General features: G+C 44.2%; 1 pseudogene across 1 annotated transcript in view; it reads right to left on the bottom strand.

Moving 5' to 3' along the window:
* LOC311103666 (4-aminobutyrate aminotransferase, mitochondrial-like) overlaps positions 1-21,200 on the bottom strand; it is a 70,425-nt pseudogene extending 49,225 nt beyond the window's left edge. Inside the window, exon 1 of the transcript in view lies at positions 21,162-21,200. The product of the transcript in view is annotated as a 4-aminobutyrate aminotransferase, mitochondrial-like (transcript). The remainder of the gene's footprint in view (positions 1-21,161) is intronic.
* Between the last annotated feature and the right edge of the window lie 700 nt (positions 21,201-21,900).

Here is a 21,900-nt window from a genome sequence, read left to right on the forward strand (position 1 = left end):
GCTACATATCTCCATAAGCACGAGAGAGAGGAGGAGAGAGGTAGAGTTAAACTAGTCATATAGTCCCAGTCAAATAGTCATACAGTCCCAGTCATATAGTCCCAGTCATTTAGTTTTAATCATATAGTCCCAGTCAAATAGTCATATAGTCACAGTCATAAAGTCCCAGTCAAATAGTCATATAGTGGGGGAAAAAAGTATTTAGTCAGCCACCAATTGTGCAAGTTCTCCCACTTAAAAAGATGAGAGAGGCCTGTAATTTTCATCATAGGTACACGTCAACTTTGACAGACAAATTGAGAAAAAAAAAAAAAAAAAGGATTTTTTATGACTTTATTTGCAAATTATGGTGGAAAATAAGTATTTGGTCACCTACAAACAAGCAAGATTTCTGGCTCTCACAGACCTGTAACTTCTTCTTTAAGAGGCTCCTCTGTCCTCCACTCGTTACCTGTATTAATGGCACCTGTTTGAACTTGTTATCAGTATAAAAGACACCTGTCCACAACCTCAAACAGTCACACTCCAAACTCCACTATGGCCAAGACCAAAGAGCTGTCAAAGGATACCAGAAACAAAATTGTAGACCTGCACCAGGCTGGGAAGACTGAATCTGCAATAGGTAAGCAGCTTGGTTTGAAGAAATCAACTGTGGGAGCAATTATTAGGAAATGGAAGACATACAAGACCACTGATAATCTCCCTCGATCTGGGGCTCCACGCAAGATCTCACCCCGTGGGGTCAAAATGATCACAAGAACGGTAGGCAAAAATCCCAGAACCACACGGGGGGACCTAGTGAATGACCTGCAGAGAGCTGGGACCAAAGTAACAAAGCCTACCATCAGTAACACACTACGCCGCCAGGGACTCAAATCCTGCAGTGCCAGACGTGTCCCCCTGCTTAAGCCAGTACATGTCCAGGCCCGTCTGAAGTTTGCTAGAGTGCATTTGGATGATCCAGAAGAGGATTGGGAGAATGTCATATGGTCAGATGAAACCAAAATATAACTTTTTGGTAAAAACTCAACTCGTCGTGTTTGGAGGACAAAGAATGCTGAGTTGCATCCAAAGAAAACCATACCTACTGTGAAGCATGGGGGTGGAAACATCATGCTTTGGGGCTGTTTTTCTGCAAAGGGACCAGGACGACTGATCCGTGTAAAGGAAAGAATGAATGAGGCCATGTATCGTTAGATTTTGAGTGAAAACCTCCTTCCATCAGCAAGGGCATTGAAGATGAAACGTGGCTGGGTCTTTCAGCATGACAATGATCCCAAACACACCGCCCGGGCAATGAAGGAGTGGCTTCGTAAGAAGCATTTCAAGGTCCTGGAGTGGCCTAGCCAGTCTCCAGATCTCAACCCCATAGAAAATCTTTGGAGGGAGTTGAAAGTCTGTGTTGCCCAGCGACAGCCCCAAAACATCACTGCTCTAGAAGATATCTGCATGGAGGAATGGGCCAAAATACCAGCAACAGTGTGTGAAAACCTTGTGAAGACTTACAGAAAACGTTTGACCTGTGTCATTGCCAACAAAGGGTATATAACAAAGTATTGAGCAACTTTTGTTATTTACCAAATACTTATTTTCCACCATAATTTGCAAATCAATTCATTAAAAATCCTACAATGTGATATTCTGGATTTTTTTTTCTCATTTTGTCTGTCATAGTTGACGTGTACCTATGATGGACATTACAGGCCTCTCTCATCTTTTTAAGTGGGAGAACTTGCACAATTGGTGGCTGACTAAATACTTTCTTCCCCCACTGTATAGTCCCAGTCATATAGTCATATAGTCCCAGTCAAATAGTTATATAGTCCCAGTCATATAGTCTCAGTCATATAGTCCCAGTCATATAGTCCCAGTCATATAGTCATATAGTCCCAGTCATATAGTCCCAGTCATATAGTCATATAGTCCCAGTCATATAGTCATATAGTCCCAGTCATATAGTCCCAGTCATATAGTCATATAGTCCCAGTCATATAGTCCCAGTCATATAGTCATATAGTCCCAGTCATATAGTCCCAGTCATATAGTCCCAGTCATATAGTCCCAGTCATATAGTCATATAGTCATATAGTCATATAGTCCCAGTCATATAGTCATATAGTCCCAGTCATATAGTCCCAGTCATATAGTCATATAGTCCCAGTCATATAGTCCCAGTCATATAGTCATATAGTCCCAGTCATATAGTCATATAGTCCCAGTCATATAGTCCCAGTCATATAGTCCCAGTCATATAGTCCCAGTCATATAGTCATATAGTCCCAGTCATATAGTCCCAGTCATATAGTCCCAGTCATATAGTCCCAGTCATATAGTCATATAGTCCCAGTCATATAGTCATATAGTCCCAGTCATATAGTCATATAGTCCCAGTCATATAGTCATATAGTCCCAGTCATATAGTCCCAGTCATATAGTCCCAGTCATATAGTCCCAGTCATATAGTCCCAGTCATATAGTCATATAGTCCCAGTCATATAGTCATATAGTCCCAGTCATATAGTCCCAGTCATATAGTCATATAGTCCCAGTCATATAGTCCCAGTCATATAGTCATAAAGTCCCAGTCATATAGTCCCAGTCATATAGTCATATAGTCCCAGTCATATAGTCCCAGTCATATAGTCCCAGTCATATAGTCCCAGTCATATAGTCCCAGTCATATAGTCATATAGTCCCAGTCATATAGTCCCAGTCATATAGTCCCAGTCATATAGTCCCAGTCATATAGTCATATAGTCCCAGTCAGTCATATAGTCCCAGTCAAATAGTCCCAGTCATATAGTCCCAGTCATATAGTCATATAGTCCCAGTCATATAGTCCCAGTCATATAGTCCCAGTCATATAGTCATATAGTCCCAGTCATATAGTCCCAGTCATATAGTCCCAGTCATATAGTCATATAGTCCCAGTCATATAGTCATATAGTCCCAGTCATATAGTCCCAGTCATATAGTCATATAGTCCCAGTCATATAGTCCCAGTCATATAGTCATATAGTCCCAGTCATATAGTCCCAGTCATATAGTCCCAGTCATATAGTCCCAGTCATATAGTCATATAGTCCCAGTCATATAGTCCCAGTCATATAGTCCCAGTCATATAGTCATATAGTCCCAGTCATATAGTCATATAGTCCCAGTCATATAGTCCCAGTCATATAGTCATATAGTCCCAGTCATATAGTCCCAGTCATATAGTCATATAGTCCCAGTCATATAGTCCCAGTCATATAGTCCCAGTCATATAGTCCCAGTCATATAGTCATATAGTCCCAGTCATATAGTCCCAGTCATATAGTCCCAGTCATATAGTCATATAGTCCCAGTCATATAGTCCCAGTCATATAGTCATATAGTCCCAGTCATATAGTCCCAGTCATATAGTCATATAGTCCCAGTCATATAGTCCCAGTCATATAGTCCCAGTCATATAGTCCCAGTCATATAGTCCCAGTCATATAGTCATATAGTCCCAGTCATATAGTCATATAGTCCCAGTCATATAGTCCCAGTCATATAGTCCCAGTCATATAGTCCCAGTCATATAGTCATATAGTCCCAGTCATATAGTCCCAGTCATATAGTCCCAGTCATATAGTCATATAGTCCCAGTCATATAGTCCCAGTCATATAGTCATATAGTCCCAGTCATATAGTCATATAGTCCCAGTCATATAGTCATATAGTCCCAGTCATATAGTCCCAGTCATATAGTCATTTAGTCCCAGTCATATAGTCATATAGTCCCAGTCATATAGTCCCAGTCATATAGTCCCAGTCATATAGTCCCAGTCATATAGTCCCAGTCATATAGTCCCAGTCATATAGTCATATAGTCCCAGTCATATAGTCATATAGTCCCAGTCATATAGTCCCAGTAATATAGTCCGTCATATAGTCCCAGTCATATAGTCCCAGTCATATAGTCCCAGTCATATAGTCCCAGTCATATAGTCCCAGTCATATAGTCATATAGTCCCAGTCATATAGTCATATAGTCCCAGTCATATAGTCCCAGTCATATAGTCCCAGTCATATAGTCCCAGTCATATAGTCATATAGTCCCAGTCATATAGTCCCAGTCATATAGTCATATAGTCCCAGTCATATAGTCATATAGTCCCAGTCATATAGTCCCAGTCATATAGTCATATAGTCCCAGTCATATAGTCATATAGTCCCAGTCATATAGTCCCAGTCATTTAGTCCCAGTCATAGTAAAAAGCTTTGGAGCACCTAAATTAAATTTTGGGCAAAAAGGTCAACTCTGCTCCATCATTCATTGAATCAGATGGGTCGTTCATCACAAAACCCACTGATATTGATTTGTTCATTGGCAAGATAAGCACATTTAGGCATGTCATGCCAGCAACAAACGCTGACACTACACATCCAAGTATATCTGACCAAATTATTAAAGACAAGCATCGTAATTTTGTCGGACCCCAGGAAGAGTAGCTGCTGCCTTGGCAGGAACTAAAGGGGATCCATATTAAATACAAATATAGTCCTAGTCACAAAGTCCCAGTCATAAGCCAGTCTCCAGGTCTTTCCTCTTAACACCACTCCATGCTGACAGAGAAGCCAGTCTCCAGGTCTTTCCTCTAACACCACTCCATGCTGACAGAGAAGCCAGTCTCCAGGTCTTTCCTCTAACACCACTCCATGCTGACAGAGAAGCCAGTCTCCAGGTCTTTCCTCTTAACACCACTCCATGCTGACAGAGAAGCCAGTCTCCAGGTCTTTCCTCTAGCACCACTCCATGCTGACAGAGAAGCCAGTCTCCAGGTCTTTCCTCTAACACCACTCCATGCTGACAGAGAAGCCAGTCTCCAGGTCTTTCCTCTAACACCACTCCATGCTGACAGAGAAGCCAGTCTCCAGGTCTTTCCTCTTAACACCACTCCATGCTGACAGAGAAGCCAGTCTCCAGGTCTTTCCTCTTAACACCACTCCATGCTGACAGAGAAGCCAGTCTCCAGGTCTTTCCTCTTAACACCACTCCATGCTGACAGAGAAGCCAGTCTCCAGGTCTTTCCTCTAACACCACTCCATGCTGACAGAGAAGCCAGTCTCCAGGTCTTTCCTCTTAACACCACTCCATGCTGACAGAGAAGCCAGTCTCCAGGTCTTTCCTCTAACACCACTCCATGCTGACAGAGAAGCCAGTCTCCAGGTCTTTCCTCTTAACACCACTCCATGCTGACAGAGAAGCCAGTCTCCAGGTCTTTCCTCTAACACCACTCCATGCTGACAGAGAAGCCAGTCTCCAGGTCTTTCCTCTTAACACCACTCCATGCTGACAGAGAAGCCAGTCTCCAGGTCTTTCCTCTAACACCACTCCATGCTGACAGAGAAGCCAGTCTCCAGGTCTTTCCTCTTAACACCACTCCATGCTGACAGAGAAGCCAGTCTCCAGGTCTTTCCTCTTAACACCACTCCATGCTGACAGAGAAGCCAGTCTCCAGGTCTTTCCTCTAACACCACTCCATGCTGACAGAGAAGCCAGTCTCCAGGTCTTTCCTCTTAACACCACTCCATGCTGACAGAGAAGCCAGTCTCCAGGTCTTTCCTCTAACACCACTCCATGCTGACAGAGAAGCCAGTCTCCAGGTCTTTCCTCTAACACCACTCCATGCTGACAGAGAAGCCAGTCTCCAGGTCTTTCCTCTTAACACCACTCCATGCTGACAGAGAAGCCAGTCTCCAGGTCTTTCATCTTAACACCACTCCATGCTGACAGAGAAGCCAGTCTCCAGGTCTTTCCTCTAACACCACTCCATGCTGACAGAGAAGCCAGTCTCCAGGTCTTTCCTCTTAACACCACTCCATGCTGACAGAGAAGCCAGTCTCCAGGTCTTTCCTCTTAACACCACTCCATGCTGACAGAGAAGCCAGTCTCCAGGTCTTTCCTCTTAACACCACTCCATGCTGACAGAGAAGCCAGTCTCCAGGTCTTTCCTCTTAACACCACTCCATGCTGACAGAGAAGCCAGTCTCCAGGTCTTTCCTCTAACACCACTCCATGCTGACAGAGAAGCCAGTCTCCAGGTCTTTCCTCTAACACCACTCCATGCAGACAGAGAAGCCAGTCTCCAGGTCTTTCCTCTTAACACCACTCCATGCTGACAGAGAAGCCAGTCTCCAGGTCTTTCCTCTTAACACCACTCCATGCTGACAGAGAAGCCAGTCTCCAGGTCTTTCCTCTAACACCACTCCATGCTGACAGAGAAGCCAGTCTCCAGGTCTTTCCTCTCGCCGTTATATAACTGAACGGATCATTATTCATCAGGGGTCTCCACTCCATTCTGCCACTGAGCAGAGGGCTGACACACACACACATACCTTGGCACGGTTCTCACTCAGTCAGAGAATCCAGTGTTTAGTGAGAATGGAGAATGACTGACACACAAAAGCAGAAAGAAATGAATGAATGAATGTGCCTGGTACACCAGTGTCCTCAATCTATCTATCGACGTAACCTGGGTGTTGTGCTATAACATGATGTAACCTGGGTGATGTGTTATAACATGATGTAACCTGGGTGATGTGTTATAACATGATGTAACCTGGGTGATGTGTTATAACATGATGTAACCTGGGTGATGTGTTATAACATGATGTAACCTGGGGGATGTGTTATAACATGCCAGGCTCTTGATGCTCTATCACATTTACGTCATTTAGCAGACGCTCTTATCCAGAGCGACTTACAGGAGCAATTAGGGTTAAGTGCCTTGCTCAAGGGCACATCGACAGATTTTTCACCTAGTCGGCTCGGGGATTAGAACCAGAGACCTTTCGGTTACTGGCACAACGCTCTTAACCACTAAGCTACCTGCTGCCTCTATAGATGCAGTCTCTCTAGCTAGTTGGTGTGTCAGTGACCAGGCGATGATGACCAGGCAGTCTCTCTAGCTAGTTGGTGTGTCAGTGACCAGGCGATGATAGTTCCTCATATGGCTCAGAGGTAGATCTGGTGATGATGTCACAGTTCATAAGTAGAGCTATGATCTTCTAGGGTGGCAGGTAGCCTGGCGGTTAGAGCGTTGGGCCAGTAACTGAAAGATCCCTGGTTCGAATACCCAAGCCGACAAGGGGGAAAAAATTATGTCGACGTGCCCTTGAGCAAGGCACTTCGCTCCAGGAGTGCCGTACTACTATGCCTGACCCTGTAAAACAACACATTTCACTGCACCTATCAGGTGTATGACAATAAATAAAAATGCTAGGAATGACTGTGCGAGTGTAGATTGACCATAGGCTTCTGGCGATGCGATAACAGACAGATATGGGTTATAATGTACGGACCGCTGCCAGACATTCATCATTCATATGACTTAAATCTGCCAGCAATGAGACAACACACACACACTACCAGTCATATCAGTCTAGTCACTCTCCCTACAGCATGATCCTATGAGAGTGTGTGTGTGTGTGTGTATATATACACTAACCCACATCTGCCTGTCTCACTGTTCTACATGAAACCAGGACAGAGAGAAATCCCTCTGGGAACTAAATACTACCACACACTGTCTACAGACAAATGGAATAGATACAGTAGATCTAGCTCCAGATTATGTCCTGGTCTGTCATAATATAATAGAGACAGTAGATCTAGCTCCAGATTATGTCCTGGTCTGTCATAATATCATATAGACAGTAGATCTAGCTCCAGATTATGTCCTGGTCTGTCATAATATAATAGATACAGTAGATCTAGCTCCAGATTATGTCCTGGTCTGTCATAATATAATAGATACAGTAGATCTAGCTCCAGATTATGTCCTGGTCTGTCATAATATAATAGATACAGTAGCTCTAGCTCCAGATTATGTCCTGGTCTGTCATAATATAATAGAGACAGTAGATCTAGCTCCAGATTATGTCCTGGTCTGTCATAATATCATAGAGACAGTAGATCTAGCTCCAGATTATGTCCTGGTCTGTCATAATATAATAGATACAGTATATCTAGCTCCAGATTATGTCCTGGTCTGTCATAATATCATATAGACAGTAGATCTAGCTCCAGATTATGTCCTGGTCTGTCATAATATAATAGAGACAGTAGATCTAGCTCCAGATTATGTCCTGGTCTGTCATAATATCATATAGACAGTAGATCTAGCTCCAGATTATGTCCTGGTCTGTCATAATATAATAGAGACAGTAGATCTAGCTCCAGATTATGTCCTGGTCTGTCATAATATAATAGAGACAGTAGATCTAGCTCCAGATTATGTCCTGGTCTGTCATAATATCATATAGACAGTAGATCTAGCTCCAGATTATGTCCTGGTCTGTCATAATATCATATAGACAGTAGATCTAGCTCCAGACTATGTCCTGGTCTGTCATAATATAATAGATACAGTAGATCTAGCTCCAGATTATGTCCTGGTCTGTCATAATATAATAGATACAGTAGCTCTAGCTCCAGATTATGTCCTGGTCTGTCATAATATAATAGAGACAGTAGATCTAGCTCCAGATTATGTCCTGGTCTGTCATAATATCATAGAGACAGTAGATCTAGCTCCAGATTATGTCCTGGTCTGTCATAATATAATAGATACAGTAGATCTAGCTCCAGATTATGTCCTGGTCTGTCATAATATCATATAGACAGTAGATCTAGCTCCAGATTATGTCCTGGTCTGTCATAATATAATAGAGACAGTAGATCTAGCTCCAGATTATGTCCTGGTCTGTCATAATATCATATAGACAGTAGATCTAGCTCCAGATTATGTCCTGGTCTGTCATAATATAATAGAGACAGTAGATCTAGCTCCAGATTATGTCCTGGTCTGTCATAATATAATAGATACAGTAGATCTAGCTCCAGATTATGTCCTGGTCTGTCATAATATAATAGAGACAGTAGATCTAGCTCCAGATTATGTCCTGGTCTGTCATAATATAATAGAGACAGTAGATCTAGCTCCAGATTATGTCCTGGTCTGTCATAATATCATATAGACAGTAGATCTAGCTCCAGATTATGTCCTGGTCTGTCATAATATAATAGAGACAGTAGATCTAGCTCCAGATTATGTCCTGGTCTGTCATAATATAATAGAGACAGTAGATCTAGCTCCAGATTATGTCCTGGTCTGTCATAATATCATATAGACAGTAGATCTAGCTCCAGATTATGTCCTGGTCTGTCATAATATCATAGAGACAGTAGATCTAGCTCCAGATTATGTCCTGGTCTGTCATAATATAATAGATACAGTAGATCTAGCTCCAGATTATGTCCTGGTCTGTCATAATATAATAGAGACAGTAGATCTAGCTCCAGATTATGTCCTGGTCTGTCATAATATCATATAGACAGTAGATCTAGCTCCAGATTATGTCCTGGTCTGTCATAATATCATATAGACAGTAGATCTAGCTCCAGATTATGTCCTGGTCTGTCATAATATAATAGATACAGTAGATCTAGCTCCAGATTATGTCCTGGTCTGTCATAATATAATAGAGACAGTAGATCTAGCTCCAGATTATGTCCTGGTCTGTCATAATATAATAGAGACAGTAGATCTAGCTCCAGATTATGTCCTGGTCTGTCATAATATAATAGAGACAGTAGATCTAGCTCCAGATTATGTCCTGGTCTGTCATAATATAATAGATACAGTAGATCTAGCTCCAGATTATGTCCTGGTCTGTCATAATATAATAGATACAGTAGATCTAGCTCCAGATTATGTCCTGGTCTGTCATAATATAATAGATACAGTAGATCTAGCTCCAGATTATGTCCTGGTCTGTCATAAAATAATAGAGACAGTAGATCTAGCTCCAGGTTATGTCCTGGTCTGTCATAATATCATATAGACAGTAGATCTAGCTCCAGATTATGTCCTGGTCTGTCATAATATAATAGAGACAGTAGATCTAGCTCCAGATTATGTCCTGGTCTGTCATAATATAATAGATACAGTAGATCTAGCTCCAGATTATGTCCTGGTCTGTCATAAAATAATAGAGACAGTAGATCTAGCTCCAGGTTATGTCCTGGTCTGTCATAATATCATATAGACAGTAGATCTAGCTCCAGATTATGTCCTGGTCTGTCATAATATAATAGATACAGTAGCTCTAGCTCCAGATTATGTCCTGGTCTGTCATAATATAATAGAGACAGTAGATCTAGCTCCAGATTATGTCCTGGTCTGTCATAATATCATATAGACAGTAGATCTAGCTCCAGATTATGTCCTGGTCTGTCATAATTTAATAGATACAGTAGATCTAGCTCCAGATTATGTCCTGGTCTGTCATAATATAATAGAGACAGTAGATCTAGCTCCAGATTATGTCCTGGTCTGTCATAATATAATAGAGAGAGTAGATCTAGCTCCAGATTATGTCCTGGTCTGTCATAATATAACAGAGACAGTAGCTCCCACCTTGTCATACACATGAACTCTTGTAGATTTAATTAATCAATTGTTGTGATTAGTTTTCTTTTTTTGTATTATGTTAAATGTATAATTGTTTTTGTTGATATACAGTGCCTTCAGAAAGTATTCACACCCCTTGATTTTTTCCACATTGTTGTGTTACAAGGTGCGATTTAATTGTAATTTTTTTGTTTTAGGTTATTGTCCTGCTGAAAAGGTAAATTTGTCTCCCAGTGTCTGTTGGAAAGCAGCTTTTCCTCTAAGGTTTTGCCTGTGCTTAGCTCTATTCCCTTTATTTTTATCCTAAAAAACTCCCTAGTCCTTGCTGATGACAAGCATACCCATAACATGATGCAGCCACCACCATGCTTGGTACTCAGTGATGTGTTGTGTTGTAATTGCCCCAAACATAACGGTTTGTATTCAGGACATCAAGTTCCTTTCTTTATCCACTTTTTTTTTTGCAGTATTACTTTAGGCTGCGTGTTTTGGAATATTTTTATTCTATACAGGCTTCCTTCTTTTCACTCTGTCAATTACGTTAGTATTGTGGAGTAACTACAATGTTGATGATCTCATCCTCAGTTTCTCCTGTCACAGACTGTTTTAAAGTCATCATTGGCCAGGGGCGCAACTTTCACTGGGGACCTAGATAATTCCCTACTTTTCACACTGACACGGTATAAACAGCTCTACGGGCTTCACTGTCATGGTGCACAGTCAGTACACAACACTATGCTCATCATCTCTTCGCAGGATCAGATGGTGACAGGTGTCCCAGCAGGGTCAGACAGCCAGGGAAGACCAGTCTACGGAGCGCAGGTGAATTTTGCAGTATATTTTAACAATCAGTGAATGGATACAAAGGTTCATCTTGAGTTGATGGGTAGGCTACATTCTGGGAATAATTGTCATTTCAATTATTGAACCATTGATTCTATTCTTGGATAATATAATGTATAAATGTTCACCAGGGTCATTCTTTGTCATGCCTCATCCGAGCAGGATCAGGTGGTGACAGGGGTCTCAGCAGGGTCAGGCAGCCAGGGAAGTCCAGTCTGTGACAGGGGTCTCAGCAGGGTCAGGCAGCCAGGGAAGTCCAGTCTGTGACAGGGGTCTCATCAGGGTCAGGCAGCCAGGGAAGACCCGTCTGTGACAGGGGTTTCAGCAGGGTCAGGCAGCCAGGGAAGACCCGTCTGTGACAGGGGTCTCAGCAGGGTCAGGCAGCCAGGGAAGACCCGTCTGTGACAGGGGTCTCATCAGGGTCAGGCAGCCAGGGAAGACCCGTCTGTGACAGGGGTCTCAGCAGGGTCAGGCAGCCAGGGAAGACCCGTCTGTGACAGGGGTCTCAGCAGGGTCAGGCAGCCAGGGAAGACCCGTCTGTGACGGAGCTGAGGTGAACTTTTGCCGATACAACACTTTATTCTCTCTGTGCAGCAAACACTGGACAAGCCAGAAGCTTCAAAGATGTACACTATTTAAAGGTAGTCTGACAAACCTATTTTTAAAGTCGATTTCCAAACTGTATCAAGGGCTGGTCGGTTTTCCCGATGACACTAACATGTACAAAAAAATGTGAGGAAGACCTGGGAGACGCTATTGATGATGATGAATAGATACAGATATGTTTGAATGCCCAGTCATGTTCATATAATCTCGGGCATAAATTACTGCAGTTCAAGACCATACATAGAACGTAACATATGCCAGTGAATCTGAATATCATGCACTCAGAAATGTAATTCCTCTGCTGGAGGTGTAATACACAAAAGAGGACATATTTGCATATGTTATGCTCTTGTGAAGGCTGGCTGAATTCTGGCAAAGTGTATGTTCTTTTATCTCAGCATGTCTACAGATCTCTCTTCTCCCTGTTTTTGTTTGCTAAAAATGTTGATCCTGGAGACTTATCAGAAGAAACTGTGTAACCAAGCATTTATAGCGGCTAAGAAAAGCATTGCCATTAATTGGAAGGTTGGTTATCCTCCCACAATGTCACAATGGATTGTAGAAATGTCAAATTATGTATCACTAGATTTGATTAAGGGTATACTGTGCAACCTTCATAAGGTCTGGATGCCTTATATGGAATACTGTACGACAAAAGGAGTATGTTGAAAACATGCCCACGTGAGGGGAGTGTACTCCTGAGTGGCGCAGTGGTCTAAGGCACTGCATCGCAGTGGTCTAGCTGTGCCACTAGAGATCCTGGTTCGAATCCAGGCTCTGTCGCAGCCGGCCGCGACCGGGAGACTCATGGGCGGCACACAATTGGCCCAGCGTCGTCCAGGGTAGGGGAGGGAATGGCCGGCAGGGATGTAGCTCAGTTGATAGAGCATGGTGTTTGCAACGCCAGGGTTGTGGGTTCGATTCCCACGGGGGGGCCAATATGTATTCACTAACTGTAAGTTGCTCTGGATAAGAGCGTCTTCTAAATAATGTAAATGTAATGTAAATGGGAGTTACCTATTTAGGCAATCTCTAGCTGGTGGGCTGCTCAGTCCTGGCCCTGGGGGGTCTGCTGGGCTGCTCAGACTTGCCTTAATAGAAGGAACCATGAATTCTGCTCTGTATCAGAGAATTCTACAGGAGAATGTCAGGCCATCCGTCTGTGAGCTGAAGCTGAAGCGCAGCTGGGTCATGCAGCAAGACAATGATCCAAAACACACAATCAAGTCTACTGCTGTAACTCAGACTGAGCTTGTGTAAGAGTTGGAAAGCAGCAGGACGCAAATGAGGCCACACACACACACAAAACATGTTTCTGGGTTGAGGCTTTGCCTTGCAAAACACCAGCGGTGTTGGTCACCATAGCAACACCCACCCCTAGTATGCTCTCCAGCAGGTCATCCCCAAAGCCAACACCTCCTTTGGCCGCCATTCCTTCCAGTTCTCTGCTGCTAATGACTGGAACGAACTGCAAAAATCTCTGAAGCTGGAGACTCTTATCTCCCTCACTAACTTTAAGCATCAGTTGTCAGAGCAGCTTACCGATCACTGCACCTGTACACAGCCCATCTGTAATTAGCCCACCCAACTACCTCATCCCCATATTGTTATTTATTTTGCTCATTTGCACCCCAGTATCTCTATTTGCACATCATCTTCTGCACATTCTATCACTCCAGTGATAATACTAAATTGTAATTATTTTGCACTATGGCCTATTTATTGCCTTACCTCCATAACTTACTACATTTGCACACACTGTATATAGATTTTCTATTGTGTTATTGACTGTACGTTTTGTTTATTCCATATGTAACTCTGTGTTGTTGTTGTTTTTACCGCACTGCTTTGCTTTATCTTGGCCAGGTCGCAGTTGTAAATGAGAACTTGTTCTCAACTGGCTTACATGGTTAAATAAAGGTTAAATAAAATAAATAAAACAATAAACCTGCTCTTAAGGTTAGTCCTCTCCAGTTCCCTCAACTAGCTAAACGACAGAACCACACCATTCCAGCCAATCCACTGTGGCAGTGATTAACACAACAACCATCTGTTAAGCACCTTGTGATAACTCCGGATGTAAAAAAAGGGCTTTATAAAATAAATGTGATTGATTGACCGACAACAACCTGTAGCTATCGGAATGGTCCTGGGAGAGACCACTGTATCTATAGGAACGGTCCTGGGAGAGACCACTGTATCTATAGGAACGGTCCTGGGAGAGACCACTGTATCTATAGGAACGGCCCTGGGAGAGACCACTGTATCTATAGGAACGGTCCTGGGAGAGGACACTGTATCTATAGGAACGGCCCTGGGAGAGACCACTGTATCTATAGGAACGGTCCTGGGAGAGGACACTGTAACACTGTATCTATAGGAACGGTCCTGGGAGAGGACACTGTATCTATAGGAACGGTCCTGGAAGAGGACACTGTATCTATAGGAACGGCCCTGGGAGAGACCACTGTATCTATAGGAACGGCCCTGGGAGAGACCACTGTATCTATAGGAACGGCCCTGGGAGAGACCACTGTATCTATAGGAACGGCCCTGGGAGAGACCACTGTATCTATAGGAACGGCCCTGGGAGAGACCACTGTATCTATAGGAACGGCCCTGGGAGAGGACACTGTATCTATAGGAACGGCCCTGGGAGAGACCACTGTATCTATAGGAACGGCCCTGGGAGAGACCACTGTATCTATAGGAACGGCCCTGGGAGAGGACACTGTATCTATAGGAACGGCCCTGGGAGAGACCACTGTATCTATAGGAACGGTCCTAGGAGAGGACACTGTAACACTGTATCTATAGGAACGGCCCTGGAAGAGGACACTGTATCTATAGGAACGGCCCTGGGAGAGACCACTGTATCTATAGGAACGGCCCTGGGAGAGACCACTGTATCTATAGGAACGGCCCTGGGAGAGGACACTGTATCTATAGGAACGGCCCTGGGAGAGGACACTGTAACACTGTATCTATAGGAACGGTCCTGGGAGAGACCACTGTATCTATAGGAACGGTCCTGGGAGAGACCACTGTATCTATAGGAACGGCCCTGGAAGAGACCACTGTATCTATAGGAACGGTCCTGGGAGAGACCACTGTATCTATAGGAACGGTCCTGGGAGAGACCACTGTATCTATAGGAACGGTCCTGGGAGAGACCACTGTATCTATAGGAACGGCCCTGGGAGAGGACACTGTATCTATAGGAACGGCCCTGGGAGAGACCACTGTATCTATAGGAACGGCCCTGGGAGAGACCACTGTATCTATAGGAACGATCCTAGGAGAGACCACTGTATCTATAGGAACGGCCCTGGGAGAGACCACTGTATCTATAGGAACGGTCCTGGAAGAGGACACTGTATCTATAGGAACGGCCCCTGGGAGAGACCACTGTATCTATAGGAACGGCCCTGGGAGAGGACACTAACACTGTATCTATAGGAACGGCCCTGGAAGAGGACACTGTATCTATAGGAACGGCCCTGGGAGAGACCACTGTATCTATAGGAACGGCCCTGGGAGAGGACACTGTAACACTGTATCTATAGGAACGGCCCTGGAAGAGGACACTGTATCTATAGGAACGGCCCTGGGAGAGACCACTGTATCTATAGGAACGGCCCTGGGAGAGGACACTGTATCTATAGGAACGGTCCTGGGAGAGACCACTGTAACACTGTATCTATAGGAACGGCCCTGGAAGAGGACACTGTATCTATAGGAACGGCCCTGGGAGAGACCACTGTATCTATAGGAACGGCCCTGGAAGAGGACACTGTATCTATAGGAACGGTCCTGGGAGAGACCACTGTATCTATAGGAACGGTCCTGGGAGAGACCACTGTATCTATAGGAACGGCCCTGGGAGAGACCACTGTATCTATAGGAACGGCCCTGGGAGAGACCACTGTATCTATAGGAACGGCCCTGGGAGAGACCACTGTATCTATAGGAACGGCCCTGGAAGAGGACACTGTATCTATAGGAACGGCCCTAGGAGAGGACACTGTAATACTGTATCTCTGGTGTTGTGTAATCACTGCTACAATGGTGAGGTGTTATTCCCATGGAACACTGCAGCTAGTAATACGGAACAGACAGGTTTGACAACACACACAGAGAGAGAGAGAAGTTTTCATAACCAGTCTATACATTTCTACTTGATTAATACCGGATGCAGCAGCTGCAGAGCCCCAGAAACAGGAAGAGGTAACATCAAAGCTCTGCGATAAAGATAGATCTCACAACAACATCCCCACCAACATGGTCTTGGCTGTGACCTACAGTAACCTGTGAGTCTCAAATGGCACCTACAGTGGGGGAAAAAGTATTTAGTCAGCCACCAATTGTGCAAGTTCTCCCACTGAAAAAGATGAGAGAGGCCTGTAATTTTCATCATAGGTACACGTCAACTATGACAGACAAAATCAGAAAAAAATTCCAGAAAATCACATTGTAGGATTTTTAATGAATTTATTTACAAATTATGGTGGAAAATAAGTATTTGGTCACCTACAAACAAGCAAGATTTCTGGCTCTCACAGACCTGTAACTTCTTCTTTAAGAGGCTCCTCTGTCCTCCACTCGTTACCTGTATTAATGGCACCTGTTTGAACTTGTTATCAGTATAAAAGACACCTGTCCACAACCTCAAACAGTCACACTCCAAACTCCACTATGGCCAAGACCAAAGAGCTGTCAAAGGACACCAGAAACAAAATTGTAGACCTGCACCAGGCTGGGAAGACTGAATCTGCAAAAGGTAAGCAGCTTGGTTTGAAGAAATCAACTGTGGGAGCAATTATTAGGAAATGGAAGACATACAAGACCACTGATAATCTCCCTCGATCTGGAGCTCCACGCAAGATCTCACCCTGTGGGGTCAAAATGATCACAAGAACGGTGAGCAAAAATCCCAGAACCACACGGTGGGACCTAGTGAATGACCTGCAGAGAGCTGGGACCAAAGTAACAAAGCCTACCATCAGTAACACACTACGCCGCCAGGGACTCAAATCCTGCAGTGCCAGACGTGTCCCCCTGCTTAAGCCAGTACATGTCCAGGCCCGTCTGAAGTTTGCTAGAGTGCATCCAGAAGAGGATTGGGAGAATGTCATATGGTCAGATGAAACCAAAATATAACTTTTTGGTAAAAACTAAACTCGTCGTGTTTAGAGGACAAAGAATGCTGAGTTGCATCCAAAGAACACCATACCTACTGTGAAGCATGGGGGTAGAAACATCATGCTTTGGGGCTGTTTTTCTGCAAAGGGACCAGGACGACTGATCCGTGTAAAGGAAAGAATTAATGGGGCCATGTATCGTGAGATTTTGAGTGAAAACCTCCTTTCATCAGCAAGGGCATTGAAGATGAAACGTGGCTGGGTCTTTCAGCATGACAATGATCCCAAACACACCGCCCGGGCAACGAAGGAGTGGCTTCGTAAGAAGCATTTCAAGGTCCTGGAGTGGCCTAGCCAGTCTCCAGATCTCAACCCCATAGAAAATCTTTGGAGGGAGTTGAAAGTCCGTGTTGCCCAGCGACAGCCCCAAAACATCACTGCTCTAGAGGAGATCTGCATGGAGGAATGGGCCAAAATACCAGCAACAGTGTGTGAAAACCTTGTGAAGACTTAAAGAAAACGTTTGACCTGTGTCATTGCCAACAAAGGGTATATAACAAAGTATTGAGAAACTTTTGTTATTGACCAAATACTTATTTTCCACCATAATTTGCATATACTCCAGAATGTCATGAAGAGCAATTAATTTCAATTAATTGGCCCTCCTGTAGCTTAGTTGGTAGAGCATGGCGCTTGCAACACCAGGGTTGTGGGTTCGATTCCCACGGGGGGACAGTATGAAAAATGTATGCACTCACTAACTGTAAGTCGCTCTGGATAAGAGCGTCTGCTAAATTACTAAAAATGTAAAAATGTAAATGTAATTGCAAAGTCCCTCTTTGCCATGAAAATGAACTTAATCCCCAAAAAACATTCCCACTGCATTTCAGCCCTGCCACAAAAGGACCAGCTGCCATCATGTCAGTGATTCTCTCGTTAACACAGGTGAGAGTGTTGACGAGGACAAGGCTGGAGATCACTCTGTCATGCTGATTGAGTTAGAATATCAGACTGGAAGCTTTAAAAGGAGGGTGGTGCTTGAAATAATTGTTCTTCCTCTGTTAACCATGGTTACCTGCAAGGAAACATGTGCCGTCATCACTGCTTTGCACAAAAAGGGCTTCACAGGCAAGGATATTGCTGCTAGTAAGATTGCACCTAAATCAACCATTTCTCGGATCATCAAGAACTTCAAGGAGAGAGGTTCAATTGTTGTGAAGAAGGCGTCAGGGCGCCCAAGAAAGTCCAGCAAGCGCCAGGACCGTCTCCTAAAGTTGATTCAGCTGCGGGATCGGGGCACCACCAGTGCAGAGCTTGCTCAGGAATGGCAGCAGGCAGGCGTGAGTGCATCTGCATGCACAGTGAGGCGAAGACTTTTGGAGGATGGCCTGGTGTCAAGAAGGGCAGCAAAGAAGCCACTTCTCTCCAGGAAAAACATCAGGGACAGACTGATATTCTGCAAAAGGTACAGGGATTGGACTGCTGAGGACTGGGGTAAAGTCATTTTCTTTGATGAATCCCCTTTCTGATTGTTTGGGGCATCCGGAAAACACCTTGTCCGGAGAAGACAAGTTGAGCGCTACCATCAGTCCTGTGTCATGCCAACAGTAAAGCATCCTGAGACCATTCAAGTGTGGGGTTGCTTCTCAGTCAAGGGAGTGGGCTCACTCACAATTTTGCCTAAGAACACAGCCATGAATAAAGAATGGTACCAACACATCCTCCGAGAGCAACTTCTCCCAACCATCCAAGAACAGTTTGGTGACGACCAATGCCTTTTCCAGCATGATGGTGCACCTTGCCATAAGGCAAAAGTGATAACTAAGTGGCTCGGGGAACAAAACATCAACATTTTGGGTCCATGGCCAGGAAACTCCCCAGACCTTAATCCCATTGAGAACTTGTGGTCGATCCTCAAGAGGCGGGTGGACAAACAAAAACCCACAAATTCTGACAAACTCCAAGCATTGATTATGCAAGAATGGGCTGCCATCAGTCAGGATGTGGAGGCTCTGTCGTAGCTGGCCGCGACCGGGAGACCCATGGGGCGGCGCATAATTGGCCCTGCGTCGTCCAGGGTAGGGGAGGGAATGGCCGGCAGGGATGTAGCTCAGTTGGTAGAGCATGGCGTTTGCAACGCCAGGGTTGTGGGTTCAATTCCCACGGTGGGCCAGTATTAAAAATAATGTATGCACTCACTAACTAAGTCGCTCTGGATAAGAGCGTCTGCTAAATGACTTAAATGTAAATGTAAATGTATGTGGCCCAGAAGTTAATTGACAGCATGCCAGGGTGGATTGCAGAGGTCTTGAAAAAGATGGGTCAACACTGCAAATATTGACTCTTTGCATAAACTTAATGTAATTGTCAATAAAAGCCTTTGAAACTTACGGAATGCTTGTAATTATACTTCAGTATACCATAGTAACATCACACAAAAATATCTCATAACACTGAAGCAGTGAACTTTGTGAAGACCAATACTTGTGTCATTCTCAAAACTTTTGACCACGACTGTACAAAGCCCTACTTTTGAGGGGGTCATACATGCTATTGACATCAAAGCTCTGAGATTCCCCAGAATACTTCAACTGATGACTATCAGGGAGAATAAAGGAAAAATGAGCAGTCTGTTTCTGTGTGAATCTGATATTTCATTTAAACTGAACACTGTTTGGGGTGTACCGTTTCCCCATAATGACAGAGCTCTCAGGGTGGAGTTTACTATGCTGTGATCAAAATGAGATGTTACATGACTCTCTGAAAAGGCGCAAGATGGACAGCACTGCATTAAAAGGTTCATTCAGTTCCTCCAGCCCAACCCTGGGAAGTTCAGTCCTAGTCTATTCTAGCCTTCCCACACCTTCATCCCCCCGTCTGTCCCCCAATCTGTCTCTGTAGGGACTTGGAGAGTGCTGGGCAATTTGTAAGAGATATGGTTTACATCCCAAATAGCACCCTATTCCCTATGTAGTGCACTACTTTTGACCAGGGCCCATAAGGCTAAAGTACAGCACTAAATAGGGAAGAGGCAAGGTGCCGTTTGGGACACATTCGTGCTGTCAGAAGTTGAAGTGTTTCTGTACTAAAGCCTTCGTGGAACCAGTGATCTCATAACAACATCCCCACCCACATGGTCTTGGCTGTGACCTCCAGTAACCCTGACAGGTTCAGAAACATCTGAGTCCCAAATAAATGGCACCTATTCCCCCTGTATAAAGCAATACTTTAGAGGGGGTCATACATCCTATAACTTCATCATAATGCATTACACAGAGATCCTATAAAATTATTTCTAGTAATTAATTATATGGGATTATACCTGCAAGCTCTGGAATAAGAGGTAATAGAGGTAAGTCTATGACGATATCCTTTAAGTGAAGTGTTACCGGTGTTATGTAAATCAATCATAGCCGCCTTTAGAACCAGAATAAACAGCCTGCCACTGGGCGCTAGCAGAAGAGCACTGCGCTGTTGCACAACAACTGTAGACTAGTGCCTTATGAACCGGTTCCGACTGGATCAGTCTGGATCCCTTCCGCAGTGAAGAGGCAAGAAGAAGACAGTCTGTTTGTCGGTCTGCAGCAGACTACTGTGGTCCTCTGTAGCTCAGTTGGTAGAGCACGGCGCTTGTCACGCCAAGGTAGTGGGTTCGATCCCCGGGACCACCCATACACTAAAATGTATGCACGCATGACTGTAAGTCGCTTTGGATAAAAGCGTCTGCTAAATGGCATATTACTAGAACGCAGAATGAAAGCGAAACAATGCAAAATGACCATCTACTCTCTAGGCTTCATAGGACAGCAGCGCTCCAGTGTAGTACCGTTATAGACTAGAAGCCTATCTGCCAACGCCGTTCACCTCTTCACTAGATAGAAAGCCTACCTACTCTTCTGTATTTGTAAATAGGATATAGGCAAAAGCGCGCACCTCAAGACAGAAAATGTCCAGAGTCATTGCTAAATAAGTGCAGATTTGTCTTGCAGACAAAGACGATTGAAGAGCGTGCTTTATGAGCCATACAACAGCTAGCGCAGTAGCGCGCGCGGTGGGTTCCACATGTAACATGTGTGTGTGTGTCAGAGAGAGAGAGAGACAGATGACAGCGCATAGGGGAACTCACCAAGGCTTCACCCGGTACGGCAGGAAGCTTTGTGTGCGGTCCGACTGGCTGGCTGAAACACTTTATGTAAAAACAGTAGAGACTCGCGCTGGAAGTGTGAAACGACCGACTGACAAACTGCCTTTAAATTATCAATCAGAATCTGCCTTCTTTGCTGGGAAGAGGCGGGTCTACGGGCACGGTGAGTCCGGCTCAGCCAATAGCAGAAGCCGATGTAATCAAAAGGAACTAATACTGGCCAATGAGCGCCGGGGCTTCAGCGGAACTCCAGACGATTCATCGAATTCATGACATGACGTTAACAAAGTCTCAGTATCACAGAACAATGTCAAGGTAGCGGACTGGGGTGGATAAACACTAACCACTCAATGATAAAACTAGGAAAATGTTACATTGGACTCATAAACAGATTATGTCAAGTTATGTCTCAAGAGTGCAGTTTGCCACCCTGAGATCATGCCATGCCAGAATAATAACCTAGTTGAAAATGACTGATAGACATGAACGAGACGTAGACCTATGTGACTGACATACCTTTGCTCCTTGTCAATCATTCATGACGCGTATCAACATTTGCGTAACAAGTTATTGGCTACAGTAGTCTATGGACAGCTTTTCAGATGACATTAGTCCATTTTGTTCTATCTGAACAGAACATGAAATTCAAATAAAATACAATCTTATTTGTCACACGCGCCGAATACAACAGGTGTAGACGTTACCGTGAAATGCTTACTTA

The sequence above is a fragment of the Coregonus lavaretus genome, assembly GCF_964263955.1.
Source record: "Coregonus lavaretus genome assembly, chromosome: 28".
Classification (NCBI taxonomy): Eukaryota; Metazoa; Chordata; class Actinopteri; order Salmoniformes; family Salmonidae; genus Coregonus; species Coregonus lavaretus.